General features: G+C 45.7%; 4 non-coding genes and 3 pseudogenes across 4 annotated transcripts; all 7 read left to right on the forward strand.

Moving 5' to 3' along the window:
- The first annotated feature begins 7,680 nt into the window (after positions 1-7,680).
- LOC119499074 lies at positions 7,681-7,797 on the forward strand. The gene has a single exon (XR_005209244.1). It is a non-coding gene; the product is annotated as a U5 spliceosomal RNA (small nuclear RNA).
- Positions 7,798-13,606: 5,809 nt separating this feature from the next.
- LOC119498992 lies at positions 13,607-13,793 on the forward strand. Its single transcript, XR_005209224.1, has one exon. It is a non-coding gene; the product is annotated as a U2 spliceosomal RNA (small nuclear RNA).
- Positions 13,794-14,252: 459 nt separating this feature from the next.
- LOC119499041 lies at positions 14,253-14,369 on the forward strand. Its single transcript, XR_005209237.1, has one exon. It is a non-coding gene; the product is annotated as a U5 spliceosomal RNA (small nuclear RNA).
- A 5,807-nt stretch (positions 14,370-20,176) lies between these two features.
- Positions 20,177-20,299, forward strand: LOC119499003 (annotated as a pseudogene).
- Positions 20,300-20,474: 175 nt separating this feature from the next.
- On the forward strand, positions 20,475-20,591 carry LOC119499102. The gene has a single exon (XR_005209256.1). It is a non-coding gene; the product is annotated as a U5 spliceosomal RNA (small nuclear RNA).
- A 179-nt stretch (positions 20,592-20,770) lies between these two features.
- LOC119498997 lies at positions 20,771-20,940 on the forward strand (annotated as a pseudogene).
- Positions 20,941-21,466: 526 nt separating this feature from the next.
- On the forward strand, positions 21,467-21,595 carry LOC119498749 (annotated as a pseudogene).
- Positions 21,596-22,117: the final 522 nt, after the last annotated feature.

Here is a 22,117-nt window from a genome sequence, read left to right on the forward strand (position 1 = left end):
AGCATTGAGAAGAAAGCAAACAACAGAGATGAGTGGAGATCCTTAGTCCTTGCCCTATGTGCCACCAGGCACAACAAGGACTAAGTAAGTAAAGTATAGTGCAGAAAATAAAGTATCACTGAACATGACTAAGAATGAAATGCCATAACAATATGAACATAAATATATACATGAAAATGAAAACTATAGTAGTTTGTCCGATTAGATGCAATTCTTTAAAGAGTCTTTCCTCCAGATCACCTTATTGGACAAATTGCTGGCAACAACACAACAATACAGTTCAACAGACTATTTACAATACATATTTACAGATATATACAGCTTATTTACAGGTTATCACTCTAACTTGTCTACAACAGAGGTGAAGTGTTCGTAGCTGTCGTACACTCTGTTGTCCAGACCTTTCGATGTGGACATCAGTTTTACAGGGCAGAAAGTCTTTCTTTTGTACTTTTTATGTCCCTGTGTTGGTTGGCCACAGCATGCACAGACAGGGACATTTTGCACCCGTGACATTTTTTCTGCTAGTCCTATGTGCTGCTCCTTCCCCTTGCGCTTGTACTGCGTAGATCTTGACCAGGATGAAGGACGGCAGTCATGTGTAGCAGCAGCAGTTGATGTAGTAGGACCAGCAGGCATTATTGACGGAGCTGGACGAACTGATGTCGTCGGACTAGCAGGCATTATAGGCAGAGTTGGTGGGACTGACGTCATCGGAACAGCAATGCCTGCGGTTGCTGTGGATGCAGAGAGGGAGGGCACAGGTCTGGTAATGGTAGAGGTGGCAGGGGGTTTTCTGACCGGCGGTGGCAATAGCACAGGTGGCAGTGGTGGTTGAGGCCGGGAGAGTGGCACGATCATGTCCGTTCTTCCCTTTAACACCATTGTCCCTGCCGTGCTGGGTGTGGGCACATACTCCATCAGAGGGTAGTCTGGTGGAGCAGGGATGGCTGGCTGGTGTGGTGCTGGAGGGAGGTCAGCAGATGAGATGGAGGTGAGCTTTGTGATGAGGCCGGTGGGCTGTTGTGTGGCACGCAGGTTGAGGAGGCGCTCTTGACAACGGATGAAGTCCCGCACTGTCTTGATGTTGATTTTTGGCAGAGGAATGCCTGCTTTGCACAGAACTTGATCCTCCACCAAAATCCGATGCTGGATTCTCTCGTAGGCCTTCAATATGGTAGCCTTTTCAAGACTGATGCGAGACCCTTGAGGTGAGCGAGACCCTTGAGGTGAGCGCAACCACAACAGTTTCACCAGCGTGTACATCAGCCTGTTGTGCTGAGCACTGATGTCCTGTTGTGCTGGTGCGTAGCGCTTGGCCATCTTTACCCTCTGTATCACAGCAGCATCAACAAGATCATCCCTCTTTGTGCGGCAGTAGAGGGTGTTGCCCCAGTGTGTTCTGTAGAGCTGATTGAACTGCTGCGGCTGCTTGTCATGCTCCTCCACTGCATTCCAGACTTCCAGGACCTTGTTCCTCTGCTCAGTGGAAAGGGACAGCTTGTCCTCTGTCAGGCCAATGTCCACCAACACAGAGCAGAACTTTTCCAACTTCTGAAAGCCAGGAAGAGGGTTTGGACTGCAGGCATCCTCCTGTTAAAAATTGGCATACAAATGTAAGTTGTAAGTAAATGTGTACATTATCCAACAAGTGAATTGCAATTTATTCTAGCAGACACGCAGTTACTCACAAAGGCCGGAGGTTGAACAGTGGAGGTTTCTTCGCTGGTGAGTGTAATGTGGGGCACGATGGCATCCAGCACGTTGTCATGTGCATCCACATCGCTCTGGTACGCCTCGTCTGCCTCGGGATATGGATCGGGCTGCCCGGGCTGAACCACCTCCTCATCTGGATCAGGTCCATCGTTGACCAAGTCCCGAAGAGAGAAGGTTCCAGATTGACCCGTGCTCTGGCTGAACAGGTACTCCAACCCGAGCAGCTCATTGGAAGGGACATCAGCAGGGGCCCGGAAATTCTCCTCCACTGCCTCTCCGAACAGCTGCCGACAACGGGTGTTGAGGCGGTCAATCAGCGGGGCAGAGTAGGTCCTGTGGTGCCGTCCTTTGCCACCAAACACGGCATCTGAGCTCCTGTCGGAGTTCCACCGTGCAATGCCACTTATCAGGTAAACCTGATAGGGCCGTGCTGCACAGTGGGGACCTGAGTAGAGCAGAGTAAAAGGTAAGTATTTCAATTTAGGTTTGTTGAACATCACAATAAAAGATATTAGAATAATGACAGGGTCACATATTTCATTTTTTACATGTATACAGACTAGAATTGTGTACCCGGAATCATGTGCGGCAGAGATTTGTGGAATCCTTCCAGGCTGTTGCTTCCACGCAGACCTTTGTAGTAGGGCACGTCCACATTGTTGATGGTTGTGGTACGCGCCACCCGATACATATTCATGTCTGGTGGATCCTGGATGCACTCCAGGTGTCTCTGCTGGCCTGCCCACATCTCATCAATGGCCTCTGTAAATACACATACATATATGCATACAGTGTGTTATGTTCACTTTGTATGCTACACTAACCGTATCGATGTTGTAATAATGTTTTCACTGTCTTTTTTACCAGGTGATTTGAACAAGCTCACTCCACTCTCGTCCAGCCCGGCGGGACCTTTCAGCTCCTCGATGGCCTGCTGTATGAGCCGGAAGGTTTCCTGAGCCCCAAGTGTGACCCTCCGCACATGGTGTTTGAGCTGCTCCCTGGAAATGTAGAGGCGGATAACATCTTTGTCTGAGACCGACTTCATCGGTGCCGGATCCTTGGCTCTGACTGCCTTGATGAGCAGCTCCAGGTCTGTGCAGTTGTAGGCCAGCACTGCCCCAGCTAGAGCAGACTTGAACACAGCGTACTTGCAGTGAGACTCTGTGCGTATGGCTGCGTCAAACCGGTGGATCCAGTGGAAGATGTCCAGACGCACAACCATCCCATTGTCCACCCAAGGCCGGAACAAAGTCTCCACTGATGTTGGGCCCTGTGCACGGCAACATCCCCTGTCCACATACAAGATCTTGGGGACAGATTGATTGGCCAGCCGGAACCTTTCCATGACTCCACGGCACATCGGTTCCAGCTTCTGAGTGGACTCCTCACAGGTCAGCACAAATGAAACTATTTGTGAGTGCTCGTTCCCGATGCTGGTGAACCACTCAGCTGAACCATGACCCTCCCCAGACAGCTTCTTCACCACCTAAAAAAATATGTCAGGTTTGTATAATGTGATAACATCTCTTAAGATTGTATTGATGTGTTTTTTGTTTTTTTTTCATTTTACAACAGTATGAAAATATGTTTTGCATCATACAGTATGGTGAGTGTTATGTTTTGATTTACATACTTTCTTGGTGGAATCCATTTTCAGCACAGTGCCAAAGGTGGAGAGGATCTGGTTCCGGTAATCCTGCACATTGTTGGCTTCTGACAGCAGGAAGGCGTGGCGCAGGAGCCGTGCAGAGGGAAGCTCTCTTTGAGGAGGTGGAGCCTGGAATGTGTGACTGAATGCAGAGACGATCCCGCCGGGCTCCGCTATGGTCATGAGGAGTGTGGTGTACAGGTCCTTACGGTGAAGGTACTCCTCAACGTGATTCTCCTGTATCTGACGCCACACCTTGACCATTGTGTTCCCTTCGGTCCGGTCCCTCAGAAGGCGCACAACATTCTTATCCACGCCACGCCTTTAAGTAGAGTCACAATCAATATGTTGCAATTTGTGATTACTTTCAAGTTTGTTAAATGCACACATTATGTTCAGTATACTCACTTGCTGGTGAGGATGGCAGGGAACATAGCTTGATGAGCCTCGCTAAGTTGCGATAAAATAGCGGGATCCCACGCCATCCACCGGCCCACCGTTCCACCTTCTCCGCTCCTGGCTGCCTTTATACATGGCCCACAGCCCAGGACCTCTGTGAGCATTGAGTACCAGCTGGACATATCACAGATGTGACGTACCTAAAGTACATTTTGGGGGAAAAAATCAAATCAAATAAAGGCAAATAGCAGCATAAATAAATATTCAACTGTAATGTAATAACACAGGTGAAGTTAGTTATACCCGGGTGTGGTAGCCAGACTTGTAGAGGTGCACATTCCGTCCTCTACCAGCACAGTCATCACCTCGAGGACACTTCAGGGAGTACCTCCACACTCCAACGGGGCGCCACACGAAGACGCGGCTCCGAAAAAAGAGCTGCGGAGTTGGCAGAGCACCTCCAACATAGCCAGGAGGTTCTGGTGGGTAAAACCACATGCGGTCAGATTTCAACACCTGTCGCCTCTTCAACAGACCAGTGATGTCCTTGTAGAGTTGAACGGGGGTGAACAGCCCTCTTTCTGGGTCCTCTTTGAGCCAGGAAATGTCAGCAGGTGGGATGCCATTGGGGTTTTCCCACAGACATACCCAACCCTCTATCTCCACCTGCAACACACATAACGCATACAAAACATTTGGTTATTATTGTGTACAAAGTATTGTTAAAACACAAACCAATTTCAAAAACATGTAAAAACAAATTGTTCTCATTTACATTGTTTTCATATAATGTGAATATCACTTACAGAGGAGTCTCTCAGAGGTGATTCCATATCATGAGGTGGATGGGGTCTCTGTGGGCCTGACAGTTGCCTCGGACTGCTTGGGCTGCTGGACAGCGGCCTCGGGCAGCTTGGGCTGCTGGACAGTGGCCTCGGGCGGCTTGGGCTGCTGGACAGCGGCCTCGGGCAGCTTGGACTGCTGGACAGCGGCCTCGGGCAGCTTCGGCCGGACGGCGGCCTCGGGCAGCTTGGACTGCTGGACAGCGGCCTTGGGCAGCTTCGGCCGGACGGCGGCCTCGGGCAGCTTGGACTGCTGGACAGCGGCCTCGGGCAGCTTGGGCTGCTGGACAGCGGCCTCGGGCAGCTTGGACTGCTGGACGGCGGCCTCGGGCAGCTTCGGCCGGACGGCGGCCTCGGGCAGCTTGGACTGCTGGACAGCGGCCTCGGGCAGCTTGGACTGCTGGACAGCGGCCTCGGGCAGCTTGGGCTGCTGGACAGCGGCCTTGGGCAGCTTGGACTGCTGGACAGCGGCCTCGGGCAGCTTTGGTCGGACAACGGCCTCGAGCAGCTTCGGTTGGGTTGCGGCCTCGGGCAGCTTCGGCTGCAGGACAGCGGCTTCGGGCTGCTTCCGCCGGACACCGGATGGTGACTCTTGGGATTTGAGCAAATCTGAGAATTTACCAAACAAAGTAGTTTTGTATTATGATTTTTTTTTCGGAACAGTTTGATGTATATTAACTCTGTATCTCACTTACCTTCAACTGCCTGGCTTGCGGCTACCAGTTCAGCGTCATCGCCTGGCCATGATGAGGGGTCGAACTGGGAGGTGCTTGCCTGCAGTTGCTGGACAACAAATGTAATGTAACTATCTAGATTTTATGACGTACCAGTCTTTAATTACCAAAAGCAAACAAACACATTTAGCCAAACTGCTTGAAATATCAGTAATTTGAACAATTTTCATTTACTATGTTATTCTGCACTTCCTGTTTCGTAACAAATAATCAAATCAAAACTTACTTGCTCCTTCTCCTTTATATATTTCTTGAAGCGCTTCATCTGCACACTTAGGATGTGGGTGACTGGTGTGTTCTGCCACCTCCTCACAGAGCTGTAGGCCTTCTTCATCATCTCCCTCTGCTCAGCACTGAATTGCTCAGGCCTGTCCTTCTGGGTGTGGTACTGGCTGTAGAGTTCCCACATCTCCTGAAAGGTGTGATGCTCAAATCCTCTCTGGCCGTAGATACACCTGTCGATGTTGGCCTCGAGGAGAGCGGAGACTTGTGGGAAGCTCTCTGCATATTCAGTGAGGTAGTCTTTCACCCACTGGTTCACATTTTTTTTTAAATTAAATACAAATACAGATTAATACCAACCATATTCTTGAAAGAAGCATTATTTTGAAGAAAAAAATATGTATGTTACAAATATCCAACTGAGTAGATGACAACTGTGAGTGTATTGTGGCAGCACGCTTCAATGTGTCTACCCAAACTAGCCTAATGTTCCAGAATGTGTGAAAACATCAAAGGACAATGTCATCACATCAAAGGACGATGACATCTCATCAAAGAACGATGACATCACTGTTATACATGAAAAGACATGTATGAATATTCAAAATGATGTATGGAAAACTTAATTTAAATGTCCAGAAAAGTGGCAGTGTTGCTGTGCAGCAGTGTCTGGTGTACATTGTGAAGCTATGTGTTGAGCAATGCAAGTTGCATCCAACTCGTATTTACCTGGCATGGGAGATACAATGATCAAGTATTTTATGACAATCGTTTTTTTTAAAGTTAAAAACAAATACAGATTAATACCATCCATATTCTTGAAAAGAAGCATTATTTTGAAGAAAATAATATGTATGTTACAAATATCCAACTGAGTAGAGATGACAACTGTGAGTGTATTGTGGCAGCACGCTTCAATGTGTCTACCCAAACTAGCCTAATGTTCCAGGATTTGTGAAAACATCAAAGGACGATGACATCACATCAAAGGACGATGACATCACATCAAAGGACGATGACATCACTGTAATACATAAAAGGATATTTATGAATACTCGAAATGACGTATGGAAAATGTATTTAAATGTCCAGAAAAGTGGCAGTGTTGCTGTGCAGCAGTGTCTGGTGTACGTTGTGAAGCTGTGTGTTGACTAATGTGAATTGCAGCCAACTCACATTTACCTGGCATGGGAGATACAATGATCAAGTATGTTGTGACAATAATTTTTTTTAAAGTTAAAAACAAATACAGATTAATACCAACCATATTCTTGAAAAGAAGCATTATTTTGAAGAAAAAAATATGTATGTTACAAATATCCAACTGAGTAGAGATTGTCAACTGTGTTTTTATTGTAGCAGAACGCTTCAAGTGTCTACCCAAACTAGCCTAATGTTCCAGAATGTGTGACAACGTCAAAGGACGATCACATCACATCAAAGGACGATGACATCACTGTAATACATAAAAGGATATGTATGAATATTCAAAATGACGTATGGAAAACTAAATTTAAATGTCCTGAAAAGTGGCAGTGTTGCTGTGCAGCAGTGTCTGGTGTACATTGTGAAGCTGTGTGTTGAGGAATGCGCGTTGCATCCAACTCATATGTACCTGGCATGGGAGATACAATGATCAAGTATTTTATGAAAATCATTTTTTTTAAAGTTAAAAACAAATACAGATTAATACCAACCATATTCTTTAAAAGAAGAATTATTTTGAAGAAAAAAATATGTATGTTACAAATATCCAACTGAGTAGAGATTGTCAACTGTGAGTGTATTGTAGCAGCACGCTTGAAGTGTCTACCCAAACTAGCCTAATGTTCCAGAATGTGTGACAACATCAAAGGACGATAACCTCACATCAAAGTACGATGACATCCCATCAAAGGACGATGACATCACATCAAAGGACGATGACATCACTGTAATACTTAAAAGGATATATATGAATATTCAAAATGACGTATGGAAAACTAAAATTAAATGTCCAGAAAAGTGGCAGTGTTGCTGTGCAACAGTGTCTGGTGACTGTTTAGAAGCTGTGTGTTGAGCAATGCGAATTGCATCCAACTCATATTTACCTGGCATCTCGAGAAGAGGGCTGTACTTACTCTGGTTTCTCTTCATAATGTACAAGTCTTTCGCCTTTTACTAAAGACTTCCGTGGAGAGGGACACCAATGAGTTAAACCTATTTTTAGCAGGCTTTGCCGTTTGGCTGAGCCTTGTGCATTTGTGAAAGACAAAAAAGCTGTCTTCAGCTAGATTTCGCTGCTTCACCATGGAGGGCTTGGGCGGGGCTGCTAAGCAGCAGCCATGGTTTTGCCCAAAAAGTACTGCACCACAACAAGTGACAACTGTGCATGGAGCTGGGGTCGGGCAGCAAACAGTTGGTGGTCATCGCTTCTCGGCTTTTTGGCTAAGACTGCGATCGCTTCCTGTTGGTGGAAAGCTTTTGCCCTTTTTGTGGTATTGTTTTTTTCATCATTTTGGAGGATATTTTCACTTTCTGTGTAATTTATTTCAACTCTGTTTTAGTTGCAATTATTCACACAGGATAACATTGGACCAGAGGTTTCCCCTTACCTGCCCCTGTTGGACTAACATCTCCACCGATCCAAACAAGAGAAGGTAAGTGCTCTTTTAGTTATTTATTGTTGGTTTCACTGTTTTTATCTGTTGTCCCTTTTAGTCTTGTTGGTTTACTTTTTAGATAGTTTTAAGTGTTTTTTCAGAAGTTTTTTTACTCTCAAACGTGTGGTGCCTCCACCATGTCGGCTAACCATGCCGGCATCAGGAGGCACCACAGCGTCCGCCTTTTATTTAAAGAAAAGGATGGAAAGCTCCTAGAGATGTCGAGACTCGACTTCTCCAGGAAGCTTATTCAAAAAGTTTTAAATTTTAGGCCTGACGAAATAAATTGTATCGTGACACTTCCGCTTAACAAAGATTTTGATGTAAGCTTTTGTACTGCAAGTGCACTGAGGGAATTCTGGACACGTTTTGAGAATGTTAAGCCCCAGTTTTCCGTTTTTGCTGTTGAGAAACTGAGTGACAATGCCTCTAAAATGGTCATTGTCAAAATGTTCAATGAAACAGTGAATGCGGATGACATTTGTTTGTGGCTGGGTAGATATTGCACTGTTAAAGGCCAGGCTACCAGAGTGAGAGATGAGGATGGCATTTGGAATTGCGCTTGGAGGGTCCCCATTCAACAATGGCAGGACCCCCAGGGCTTCCAAGGCCTGAAACATCTGCCATCCATGGTAGTTCTGGGAAACAACAGGGGCTACATCCACTACCAGGGCCAGCCAAAGCTCTGCCGCAAGTGTGGTGAGCATGGGCACCTGGCAGAAGCGTGTCAGCAGATAATGTGTGGGAAGTGCAGAGAAATTGGTCATACTTTTGAGCAGTGTACCAATGGCAGAAAGTGCAACCTTTGTGGAGAAACAAATCACCTCTTCAGAGATTGCCCAAAGTCCTTTGCCAACAAACTAAAAGCAAATAAAAAGAATGAGAAGGAACAAAATGGTGGACAGGAACAACCATTTAGAGAGCTATTTGAAGAGGCTGGGCTGGGAAATTCAAATCTCCCTCCAAATCCTGTGATTGGAGAACAGGGATCAGGTGAGGAGGGAGATGGGGAGGAGCCTGCAAGTGCCCCACCAATGGAGAGTGGTGGGGAAAAAGAGGCAATGCAGGTAGAGGGCGGAGCTAGTTCAGAACATGAGACAGACAAGTCACAAAGTGATAGCGATGATGCCCCCCTCCCCAATGCCCAGCAGTCCAAGAGGCCTTTATCAGAATTGACTCCTGACTCTCCCGCAGTGTCAGGGAAGAAGGGAAGAGCTGGGCACTCCTCAGACAGTTCCCCTGTGGAGGAGGCCAGAGTCTTCCCCCACAATTCCCCAAATGAGGTCTCTTTTTTAACAATAGCTCTGCAATCAACCCCTAAGGACTCAAAAGCCGATCTAAAGCTGCGTCCAAGGCCAACACCCAGAGTCCGACAGGGAAATGAAGCTCAACCCCTTTTGTCACTTTTTACCCATAAAGTGACTGAAGAGCTGCATTTACATGGAACTGGCTAACTGTTTTTAAAGAGTTCTTAACACTGAAACATCCTCAATAGTCTTTTAAAATGTTCTATCTGTTATTTTTAACTATACTCATGACCCTCACCTTCTCAACCATCAATGTTAGAAGTGTGAAGTCCAGAGTTAGAGCCCAGACTGTTTTATCCTTTCTTAACTCTTTTAAGTCAGATGTGTTTTTAATACAGGAATGTGGCCTGCCATTTTTAAATCACTACAGAGATTGGAAGGAGTTATGGCCACAACAATCAATATGGAGCGGATCAAACGAGAACAAAAATGATGGAGTGGCCATTTTAATCAAAAACCCTCTAGTCTTGGTGAAGGGCAGCACTGTGGTGAGAGATGGCCGGGCACTTTTAGCACACTTGACTTTTATGGGAAAGGATTTTAATGTCTTAAATATTTATGGTTTTAACGACAAAAATGACAGGTATGACCTTTTAGAAGACTTGCAGTTCCACATGCTAGGTAGGGCACCTTTAGTTGTAGGGGGAGATTTGAACTGTGTTTTAAGCAGGAATGATAGGAAAGGAGCAGGAGAAGATTTTAAAGTCGACAAAACATCCGTTTTGTTACAGGATATATGCAGGGATTTTAAACTTCTGGACTGTTTTAAAATCATGCATCCCAGAGAGGAGGGCTTCACCTGGTTCAGTGGTGACGGCACCAGAGCCTCTCGCATAGATTACATTTCATCACGTGATTGCCCACCAACCGATGCTAGATTGACACCCGTCTTCTTTTCCGATCACGCAATGCTTTCCTGCACCCTCTCACTCCCTTCAGGTGTGACAGCAGGAAGTGGTCTGTGGAAACTCAACTGCTCCCTTTTAGATGATAGGGAGATAGTTAGCCAGTATAGGGAGCAGTACCAAGAGTGGCAGACCCTTCAAGACTTTTACGATACACGTGCACACTGGTGGGAAATGGTGAAGGGAAGGACCCGGACTTTCTTTAGACAGGTAGGTAAGAGGAAGAAAGATAGGGACGACAGACGCATGTTGGGACTGCAGAAACGACTACAGCGGTATTTTAAATTAAACCAACAAGGGATGGATTTTAATGATGAAATAAAAGAAATTAAAAGAGAGATGTCAGTTTTAGCAGAATTTAAAAGCAAGGGTGTCATTTTAAGAAGCAAGGAGAGGGAAATAGAGGAGGGAGAGAAGTGCACAAGATACTTTTTTAAGAAAATTGTAAATAACGGGGGGGGGCATTTTAAGTCTTAAAAAAGAAAATGGATGCACAGCAGACACAACAGAAGAAATTAAATTAACAATTGAAAAGTTTTACAGTGAACTGTACGAAAAGAAGCAAGTTGAAAAAAACACCATGGAGGAAGTTTTAAAATTCATCGAAAAAAAAATAGACACCAGTGTGCTTTTAACCCAAGATTTTAACATCTTCGAGTTAAATAATTGTATAAAGAATTTTAAAAAAGGGAAGTCTCCAGGAGAAGATGGGCTTCCCTTGGAATTTTATTTGACTTTTTGGGACATTTTAGCACTTGACTTGCTCGCTGTTTTTATGGATTTTGAAGAACTTGACCGACTTCCTGACAGTTTTAGAGTAGGGATAGTGACTCTCCTTCACAAAGACAAAGACAAGACTGACCTGAAAAATTGGAGACCTATCACTCTTTTAAACATTGACTGTAAACTTTTTTGTAAACTTTTAGCATCACGCATGTCTTTGTTTTTAACAGGGCTGATTCACCCGGATCAAGCCTGTGCCGTCCCAGGGAGGAGAATCACCGACAGCCTCGTTCTGATCCGAGACACCATCTGTTATGCGAGAGACAGAAACATCCGGCTTCTAGTCCTGAATTTAGATTTTGAGAAAGCCTTTGATCGGGTCTCGCACCAGTACCTTTTCCAGGTACTGCAAAAAATGGGGTTTTCCAGGGAGGTTTATAGCATGGGTGGGATTGCTGTACCGGAACATCACCAGCAAATTCATTGTTAACGGGCATCTGACAAAAGCAGTCAATATAAACTGCGGTGTCCGTCAGGGCTGTCCGTTATCTGCCCTCCTGTATGTTATTTGTATAGAACCACTGGCACAGGTCTTGAGAAGGGACAAACAAATCAATGGGGTGGGAGTACCAGGGAGTGGGGGACTCACAACAAAATGTATTTTATATATGGACGACATCAACATTTTATGCACTGACCTTTTATCTGTCAATAGGACGCTGGACTTGACTGACTGGCTTGGACTGGGCCTCTGGGTCAAAGCTGAACCGAAGCAAGACCCAAGCCCACTTTTATGGACCTTGGACAGCGACTGAGACGACAGGACTCCCCCTGACTGTGACCCAGACCGACCAAAAGATACTTGGAGTCAAATTTGACAGGGAGGGGGGAGGGAAAACAAATTGGCCAGACATGGTAGGGAAAGTTAGGCAAAAACTGGGGTACTGGAGACTTAGGGGACTGACTTTAGAAGGAAAGGTTTTAATCATCAAAGCAGTGATTTTACCCTTGCTTTTACTGATCAGTTCTGTTTTTATCCCACCCAGAAGAGTGCTTTTAGACTTGGAACGAGCCGTGTTTTATTTCCTGTGGGGGTCCAAGTGGGAACGTCTGAGGAGAAGCGTGATGAAGAAGCCGAAAGAGAAAGGAGGAAAAGGAGTGCCGGACCTCCATTTGTTTTTAGGGAGCAGATACACGGCCATTCACATCAAAGCTGCTACAACCCCATCCAGAAACCCAAAGACTGCAGCAATGACACGGTTCTGGATGGGGTTCTACCTCAGGAGATTAAAGATTTTACCCACTGATCTTAGAGTACCCGTGTCTTTTAGCCTACCCCCAGCCTACGATTTTATTCAGACATTTTTAAGACATTTTAAGCTTGAGCACGAGGAGTTGCAGATTTTAACTAACCACCGCTCTCTGATTTCTGTTGTGCAGGAGAGGGAACCAGTGAGTCCAGTGCGCGGGCTCGCATTCGGCGAGCCCTCAACAGTTTGGCGCAACGTAAACCATTCTGCCCTCCCAAACAGACTCCGGGACCTGTCATGTATGGTGGCTCACGAGATCCTCCCAGTCAGGTCCGTGATGCACTCCCGGGGCATGTCGGCGCACTCAACATGCCCCCGACCAGGTTGTGGCGCGCCTGAGTCGGTGAGGCATCTGCTCTGGGAGTGCAGCGCTGCCGTGGACCAGTGGGCAATGGCCGGCTCCTTAAAATTCCCATACTTGCCAGCAAGGGAGGTCCTCACAGCACAGCTGGTGCTGTATGGGGTGAGCCCACAGAAGCAACTACCAGCATCTGACTTTGTCAAACAGTGGCTCACCTTAGCCGCAATCAAAGACGCCATGTGGACATCCAGAAACTTGCTAGCAAGGAAGCACAAGCAGATTCCCCCCCGTGGCTGTGATCCAAATGGCAGTGGCAACGGTCCGGGCGGTCGAAGCTACACGCGGCATGCCAAGATCAGAGCCACAAAGAAGAATCGCCTCTGTGCCCATTCGGATGAAGGAGACGGAGCCACACAATAAAATGTCACGGCAGCAGTGGCCTGACTCTCCGGGTGAGGCAGGTGGGAAGGAGCAACAGGGTGGGGATCTCCTCTGAGCACCACCACAGGATCCCGAGAGACCCAATCTGTTTGGGGGAGCGGAATGAGTCACCCTTGGTAGGGACTCACTCCTCTCCTGCACAGCAATGGAAGAGAGCATTTTAACAACTGCACTCCATTTAAAAGACCTTTAACATGGACACTCAACACACATGGACATACACAAGATGAAACCTTTAATGTACACTTTAACTGATGACAATTTTATCTGTAATGTCTCCTAATTGAATTGCTTTCATTTGCCGAGATGTTTTTTACAGATTGCATTATTTATTGTTTGAATTGTTGTATTTTAAAAGTGTTACTTGTATGTATGTGAAGTTTTTTATGAAATGTGTTTGAAATGAGGTGTCAATAAATATTTTCAAAAAAAAAAAAAAAAAAAAAATCTGTTCTTATCAGTTTAATATCTGATATGTCCTCTATAAGGGGACAACACATTAAACGGATTTTTAGCATCAGGAGCTGAAAAAGGGGCTTGCTCCATTCACTCCACGCATCGACCCGGTATTGCAGTGCCGCTGGGAACGGTGCACCCTTCTCCTACCTTGTGGAAAAACAAATACCAACGCAAACCGAGCGGCAAGTCGCTCAATTTGACACTGCACTGAAAGACACGTGAGTCACAGTGGATGGTGGTCTTTGCTGCCTGGAGTCGTGGCTAAAAGAGGCTCTGTTGACTCCTCACTGAGATTCCATATAGAACTTCATTGGGGGGTCTCAGTCAGAAATGGCTCTATAAGCCGTGACAACTGGGGGAAAAGTGCAGCGTCGAATCGGCAGCAAGACAAAGCCTCAAAAAGATGCAGCTAGACTTGCACTTTTGATTGGCAGAAAAAAAAACAGGCCAAAGGGAATATTGCCACCGTGACAATGTGGGACAGGGTGGGGGAATGGGTGTGGCCTCGGATTTGGAACGTGGCACGCCAAGTGAGGCTTACCGTGACCGCATTGACTGGGACACCTAGTGTCTTGGACTGCTCTCGAGATAGGGCTTTACTTACTCTGGTTTCTCTTCATAACGTACAAGTCTTTCGCCTTTTACTAAAGACTTCCGTGGAGAGGGACACCAATGAGTTAAACCTATTTTTAGCAGGCTTTGCCGTTTGGCTGAGCCTTGTGCATTTGTGAAAGACAAAAAAGCTGTCTTCAGCTAGATTTCGCTGCTTCACCATGGAGTCCTTGGGCGGGGCTGCTAAGCAGCAGCCATGGTTTTGCCCAAATAAAAAGTACTGCACCACAACAAGTGACAACTGTGCATGGAGCTGGGGTCGGGCAGCAAACAGTTGGTGGTCATCGCTTCTCGGCCTTTTGGCTAAGACTGCGATCGCTTCCTGTTGGTGGAAAGCTTTTGCCCTTTTGTGGTATTGTTTTTTTTCATCATTTTGGAGAATATTTTCACTTTCTGTGTAATTTATTTCAACTCTGTTTTAGTTGCAATTATTACACAGGATAACATTGGACCAGAGGTTTCCCCTTACCTGCCCCTGTTGGACTAACATCTCCACCGATCCAAACAAGAGAGGTAAGTGCTCTTTTAGTTATTTATTGTTGGTTTCACTGTTTTATCTGTTGTCCCTTTTAGTCTTGTTGGTTTACTTTTTAGATAGTTTTAAGTGTTTTCTCAGAAGTTTTTTTTTACTCTCAAACGTGTGGTGCCTCCACCATGTCGGCTAACCATGCCGGCATCAGGAGGCACCACAGCGTCCGCCTTTTATTTAAAGAAAAGGATGGAAAGCTCCTAGAGATGTCGAGACTCGACTTCTCCAGGAAGCTTATCAAAAAGTTTTAAATTTTAGGCCTGACGAAATAAATTGTATCGTGACACTTCGCTTAACAAAGGTTTTGATGTAAGCTTTTGTACTGCAAGTTGCACTGAGGGAATTCTGGACACGTTTTGAGAATGTTAACCCCAGTTTTCCGTTTTTGCTGTTGAGAAACTGACTGACAATGCCTCTAAAATGGTCATTGTCAAAATGTTCAATGAAACAGTGAATGCGGATGACATTTGTTTGTGGCTGGGTAGATATTGCACTGTTAAAGGCCAGGCTACCAAAGTCAGAGATGAGGATGGCATTTGGAATTGCGCTTGGAGGGTCCCCATTCAACAATGGCAGGACCCCCAGGGCTTCCAAGGCCTGAAACATCTGCCATCCATGGTAGTTCTGGGAAACAACAGGGGCTACATCCACTACCAGGGCCAGCCAAAGCTCTGCCGCAAGTGTGGTGAGCATGGGCACCTGGCAGAAGCGTGTCAGCAGATAATGTGTGGGAAGTGCAGAGAAATTGGTCATACTTTTGAGAAGTGTACCAATGGCAGAAAGTGCAACCTTTGTGGAGAAACAAATCACCTCTTCAGAGATTGCCCAAAGTCCTTTGCCAACAAACTTAAAGCAAATAAAAAGAATGAGAAAGAACAAAATGGTGGACAGGAACAACCATTTAGAGAGCTATTTGAAGAGGCTGGGCTGGGAATTCAAATCTCCCTCCAAATCCTGTGATTGAGAACAGGGATCAGGTGAGGAGGGAGATGGGGAGGAGCCTGCAAGTGCCCCACCAATGGAGAGTGGTGGGGAAAAAGAGGCAATGCAGGTAGAGGGCGGAGCTAGTTCAGAACATGAGACAGACAAGTCACAAAGTGATAGCGATGATGCCCCCCTCCCCAATGCCCAGCAGTCCAAGAGGCCTTTATCAGAATTGACTCCTGACTCTCCCGCAGTGTCAGGGAAGAAGGGAAGAGCTGGGCACTCCTCAGACAGTTCCCCTGTGGAGGAGGCCAGAGTCTTCCCCCACAATTCCCCAAATGAGGTCTCTTTTTTAACAATAGCTCTGCAATCAACCCCTAAGGACTCAAAAGCCGATCTAAAGCTGCGTCCAAGGCCAACACCCAGAGTCCGACAGGGAAATGAAGCTCAACCCCTTTTGTCACTTTTTACCCATAAAGTGACTGAAGAGCTGCATTTACATGGAACTGGCTAACTGTTTTTAAAGAGTTCTTAACACTGAAACATCCTCAATAGTCTTTTAAAATGTTCTATCTGTTATTTTTAACTATACTCATGACCCTCACCTTCTCAACCATCAATGTTAGAAGTGTGAAGTCCAGAGTTAGAGCCCAGACTGTTTTATCCTTTCTTAACTCTTTTAAGTCAGATGTGTTTTTAATACAGGAATGTGGCCTGCCATTTTTAAATCACTACAGAGATTGGAAGGAGTTATGGCCACAACAATCAATATGGAGCGGATCAAACGAGAACAAAAATGATGGAGTGGCCATTTTAATCAAAAACCCTCTAGTCTTGGTGAAGGGCAGCACTGTGGTGAGAGATGGCCGGGCACTTTTAGCACACTTGACTTTTATGGGAAAGGATTTTAATGTCTTAAATATTTATGGTTTTAACGACAAAAATGACAGGTATGACCTTTTAGAAGACTTGCAGTTCCACATGCTAGGTAGGGCACCTTTAGTTGTAGGGGGAGATTTGAACTGTGTTTTAAGCAGGAATGATAGGAAAGGAGCAGGAGAAGATTTTAAAGTCGACAAAACATCCGTTTTGTTACAGGATATATGCAGGGATTTTAAACTTCTGGACTGTTTTAAAATCATGCATCCCAGAGAGGAGGGCTTCACCTGGTTCAGTGGTGACGGCACCAGAGCCTCTCGCATAGATTACATTTTATCACGTGATTGCCCACCAACCGATGCTAGATTGACACCCGTCTTCTTTTCCGATCACGCAATGCTTTCCTGCACCCTCTCACTCCCTTCAGGTGTGACAGCAGGAAGTGGTCTGTGGAAACTCAACTGCTCCCTTTTAGATGATAGGGAGATAGTTAGCCAGTATAGGGAGCAGTACCAAGAGTGGCAGACCCTTCAAGACTTTTACGATACACGTGCACACTGGTGGGAAATGGTGAAGGGAAGGACCCGGACTTTCTTTAGACAGGTAGGTAAGAGGAAGAAAGATAGGGACGACAGACGCATGTTGGGACTGCAGAAACGACTACAGCGGTATTTTAAATTAAACCAACAAGGGATGGATTTTAATAATGAAATAAAAGAAATTAAAAGAGAGATGTCAGTTTTAGCAGAATTTAAAAGCAAGGGTGTCATTTTAAGAAGCAAGGAGAGGGAAATAGAGGAGGGAGAGAAGTGCACAAGATACTTTTTTAAGAAAATTGTAAATAAAGGGGGGGGGGGCATTTTAAGTCTTAAAAAAGAAAATGGATGCACAGCAGACACAACAGAAGAAATTAAATTAACAATTGAAAAGTTTTACAGTGAACTGTACGAAAAGAAGCAAGTTGAAAAAAACACCATGGAGGAAGTTTTAAAATTCATCGAAAAAAAAATAGACACCAGTGTGCTTTTAACCCAAGATTTTAACATCTTCGAGTTAAATAATTGTATAAAGAATTTTAAAAAAGGGAAGTCTCCAGGAGAAGATGGGCTTCCCTTGGAATTTTATTTGACTTTTTGGGACATTTTAGCACCTGACTTGCTCGCTGTTTTTATGGATTTTGAAGAACTTGACCGACTTCCTGACAGTTTTAGAGTAGGGATAGTGACTCTCCTTCACAAAGACAAAGACAAGACTGACCTGAAAAATTGGAGACCTATCACTCTTTTAAACGTTGACTGTAAACTTTTTAGTAAACTTTTAGCATCACGCATGTCTTTGTTTTTAACAGGGCTGATTCACCCGGATCAAGCCTGTGCCGTCCCAGGGAGGAGGATCACCGACAGCCTCGTACTGATCCGAGACACCATCTGTTATGCGAGAGACAGAAACATCCGGCTTCTAGTCCTGAATTTAGATTTTGAGAAAGCCTTTGATCGGGTCTCGCACCAGTACCTTTTCCAGGTACTGCAAAAAATGGGGTTTTCAGGGAGGTTTATAGCATGGGTGGGATTGCTGTACCGGAACATCACCAGCAAATTCATTGTTAACGGGCATCTGACAAAAGCAGTCAATATAAACTGCGGTGTCCGTCAGGGTTGTCCGTTATCTGCCCTCCTGTATGTTATTTGTATAGAACCACTGGCACAGGTCTTGAGAAGGGACAAACAAATCAATGGGGTGGGAGTACCAGGGAGTGGGGGACTCACAACAAAATGTATTTTATATATGGACGACATCAACATTTTATGCACTGACCTTTTATCTGTCAACAGGACGCTGGACTTGACTGACTGGTTTGGACGGGCCTCTGGGTCAAAGCTGAACCGAAGCAAGACCCAAGCCCACTTTTATGGACCTTGGACAGCGACTGAGACGACAGGACTCCCCCTGACTGTGACCCAGACCGACCAAAAGATACTTGGAGTCAAATTTGACAGGGAGGGGGGAGGGAAAACAAATTGGCCAGACATGGTAGGGAAAGTTAGGCAAAAACTGGGGTACTGGAGACTTAGGGGACTGACTTTAGAAGGAAAGGTTTTAATCATCAAAGCAGTGATTTTACCCTTGCTTTTACTGATCAGTTCTGTTTTTATCCCACCCAGAAGAGTGCTTTTAGACTTGGAACGAGCCATGTTTTATTTCCTGTGGGGGTCCAAGTGGGAACGTCTGAGGAGAAGCGTGATGAAGAAGCCGAAAGAGAAAGGAGGAAAAGGAGTGCCGGACCTCCATTTGTTTTTAGGGAGCAGATACACGGCCATTCACATCAAAGCTGCTACAACCCCATCCAGAAACCCAAAGACTGCAGCAATGACACGGTTCTGGATGGGGTTCTACCTCAGGAGATTAAAGATTTTACCCACTGATCTTAGAGTACCCGTGTCTTTTAGCCTAACCCCAGCCTACGATTTTATTCAGACATTTTTAAGACATTTTAAGCTTGAGCACGAGGAGTTGCAGATTTTAACTAACCACCGCTCTCTGATTTCTGTTGTGCAGGAGAGGGAACCAGTGAGTCCAGTGCGCGGGCTCGCATTCGGCGAGCCCTCAACAGTTTGGCGCAACGTAAACCATTCTGCTCTCCCAAACAGACTCCGGGACCTGTCATAGATGGTGGCTCACGAGATCCTCCCAGTCAGGTCCGTGATGCACTCCCGGGGCATGTCGGCGCACTCAACATGCCCCCGACCAGGTTGTGGCGCGCCTGAGTCGGTGAGGCATCTGCTCTGGGAGTGCAGCGCTGCCGTGGACCAGTGGGCAATGGCCGGCTCCTTAAAATTCCCGTACTTGCCAGCAAGGGAGGTCCTCACAGCACAGCTGGTGCTGTATGGGGTGAGCCCACAGAAGCAACTACCAGCATATGACTTTGTCAAACAGTGGCTCACCTTAGCCGCAATCAAAGACGTCATGTGGACCTCCAGAAACTTGCTAGCAAGGAAGCACAAGCAGATCCCCCCCGTGGCTGTGATCCAAATGGCAGTGGCGACGGTCCGGGCGCTCGAAGCTACACGCGGCATGCCAAGATCAGAGCCACAAAGAAGAATCGCCTCTGTGCCCATTCGGATGAAGGAGCCGGAGCCACACAATAAAAGGTCACGGCAGCAGCGGCCTGACTCTCCGGGTGAGGCAGGTGGGAAGGAGCAACAGGGTGGGGATCTCCTCTGAGCACCACCACAGGATCCCGAGAGACCCAATCTGTTTGGGGGAGCGGAATGAGTCACCCTTGGTAGGGACTCACTCCTCTCCTGCACAGCAATGGAAGAGAGCATTTTAACAACTGCACTCCATTTAAAAGACCTTTAACATGGACACTCAACACACATGGACATACACAAGATGAAACCTTTAATGTACACTTTAACTGATGACAATTTTATCTGTAATGTCTCCTAATTGAATTGCTTTTATTGGCCGAGATGTTTTTTACAGATTGCATTATTTATTGTTTGAATTGTTGTATTTTAAAAGTGTTACTTGTATGTATGTGAAGTTTTTTATGAAATGTGTTTGAAATGAGGTGTCAATAAATATTTCAAAAAAAAAAATCTGTTCTTATCAGTTTAATATCTGATATGTCCTCTATAAGGGGACAACATATTAAACGGATTTTTAGCATCAGGAGCTGAAAAAGGGACTTGCACTTTTGATTGGCAGAAAAAAAACAGGCCAGAGGGAATATTGCCACCGTGACAATGTGGGACAGGGTGGGGGAATGGGTGTGGCCTCGGATTTGGAACTGTGGCACGCCAAGTGAGGCTTACCGTGACCTGCATTGACTGGGACACCTAGTGTCTTGGACTGCTCTCGAGATAGGGCTGTACTTATTCTGGTTTCTCTTCATAACGTACAAGTCGTTCGCCTTTTACTAAAGACTTCCAATGGAGAGGGACACCAATGAGTTAAATCTATTTTTAGCAGACTTTGCCGTTTGGCTGAGCCTTGTGCATTTGTGAAAGACAAAAAAGCTGTCTTCAGCTAGATTTCGCTGCTTCACCATGAAGGGCTTGGGCGGGGCTGCTAAGCAGCAGCCATGGTTTTGCCCAAATAAAAAGTACTGCACCACAACAAGTGACAACTGTGCATGGAGCTGGGGTCGGGCAGCAAACAGTTGGTGGTCATCGCTTCTCGGCCTTATCTGTTCTTATCAGTTTAATATCTGATATGTCCTCTATAAGGGGACAACATATTAAACGGATTTTTAGCATCAGGAGCTGAAAAAGGGGCTTGCTCCATTCACTCCACGCATCGACCCGGTATTGCAGTGCCGCTAGGAACGGTGCACCCTTCTCCTACCTTGTAGAAAACCAAATATCCAGCTTCCTAGTCAGTGTGATTGCGGCAATGTTCATTCTGAGGCCTTTGGATACTTTTGCAGTATGTCCAGAAAAGTGGCAGTGTTGCTGTGCAGCAGTGACTGGTGTACGTTGTGAACCTGTGTGTTGAGCATTGCCAGTTGCATCCAACTCAAATGTACCTGGCAGGGGAGATACAATGATCAAGTATTTTATGACAATCATTTTTTTTTAAAGATAAAAACAAATACAGATTAATACCAACCACATTCTTGAAAAGAAGCATTATTTTGAAGAAAAAAAGATGTATGTAACAAATAACCAACTGAGTAGAGATTGTCAACTGTGAGTGTATTGTAGTAACACGCTTCAAGTGTCAACCCAAACTAGCCAAATTTTTCAGAATGTGTGACAACATCAAAGGACGATGACATCACATCAAAGGACGATGACATCACTGTAATACATAAAACGATATGTATGAATATTCGAAATGGTATATGGAAAACTAAATTTATTAAATTCTTATGTTGTTCACCCAGGGCGAGGCTCAGCCATTGCACTGCGGTTGTGCTGACTCCTGTGAATTCCCCAAATGTGGGAATCTCAACTGCATAATTAGTGGGGGACTGCATTCGCGCTCTCCCCTGATCATTATGTCCAAGTTAAATGAAAGGAGTCATCGGCTGCGATGGACTTAAATGTGCTGCGCAGCATGCTAATATCCAGCTTCCCAGTCAGCGTGATTGTGGCAATGTTCATTTTGAGGCCTTTGGATTCTTTTGCAGTATGTCCAGAAAACTGGCTGTGTTGCTGTGCAGCAGTGTCTGGTGTACGCTGTGAAGCTGTGTGTTGAGCAATGCCAGTTGCCCGTGATCCCCATGACAGCAAGAAGTGGGTGTGGTCTTTTGGATGGGACCAAATCATTTGTGTGTACTCCTCTCCGAGGTTGCTCTTTCTTTGTGGAAGAAATGTATTCTAAACCTTCTTCCATTGCTAGCATGCTTTGGTTTAAGGTTTTGTGCGGTTGCTGGGCTGTGTTTGCTTTCTTAGAGGCAGAAACAGCTTGCCAAGGTGAGCTAGTGCTAAAGGCACTGAACTCTAGGATTTTGCGCTGTTGCAACTGTCAGCCAGAGTGCTGTGTCTGAGAATGACCACCCTGTCTCTGACTC

The sequence above is a fragment of the Sebastes umbrosus genome, chromosome 1 (genome assembly GCF_015220745.1).
Source record: "Sebastes umbrosus isolate fSebUmb1 chromosome 1, fSebUmb1.pri, whole genome shotgun sequence".
NCBI classification, from domain to species: Eukaryota; Metazoa; Chordata; class Actinopteri; order Perciformes; family Sebastidae; genus Sebastes; species Sebastes umbrosus.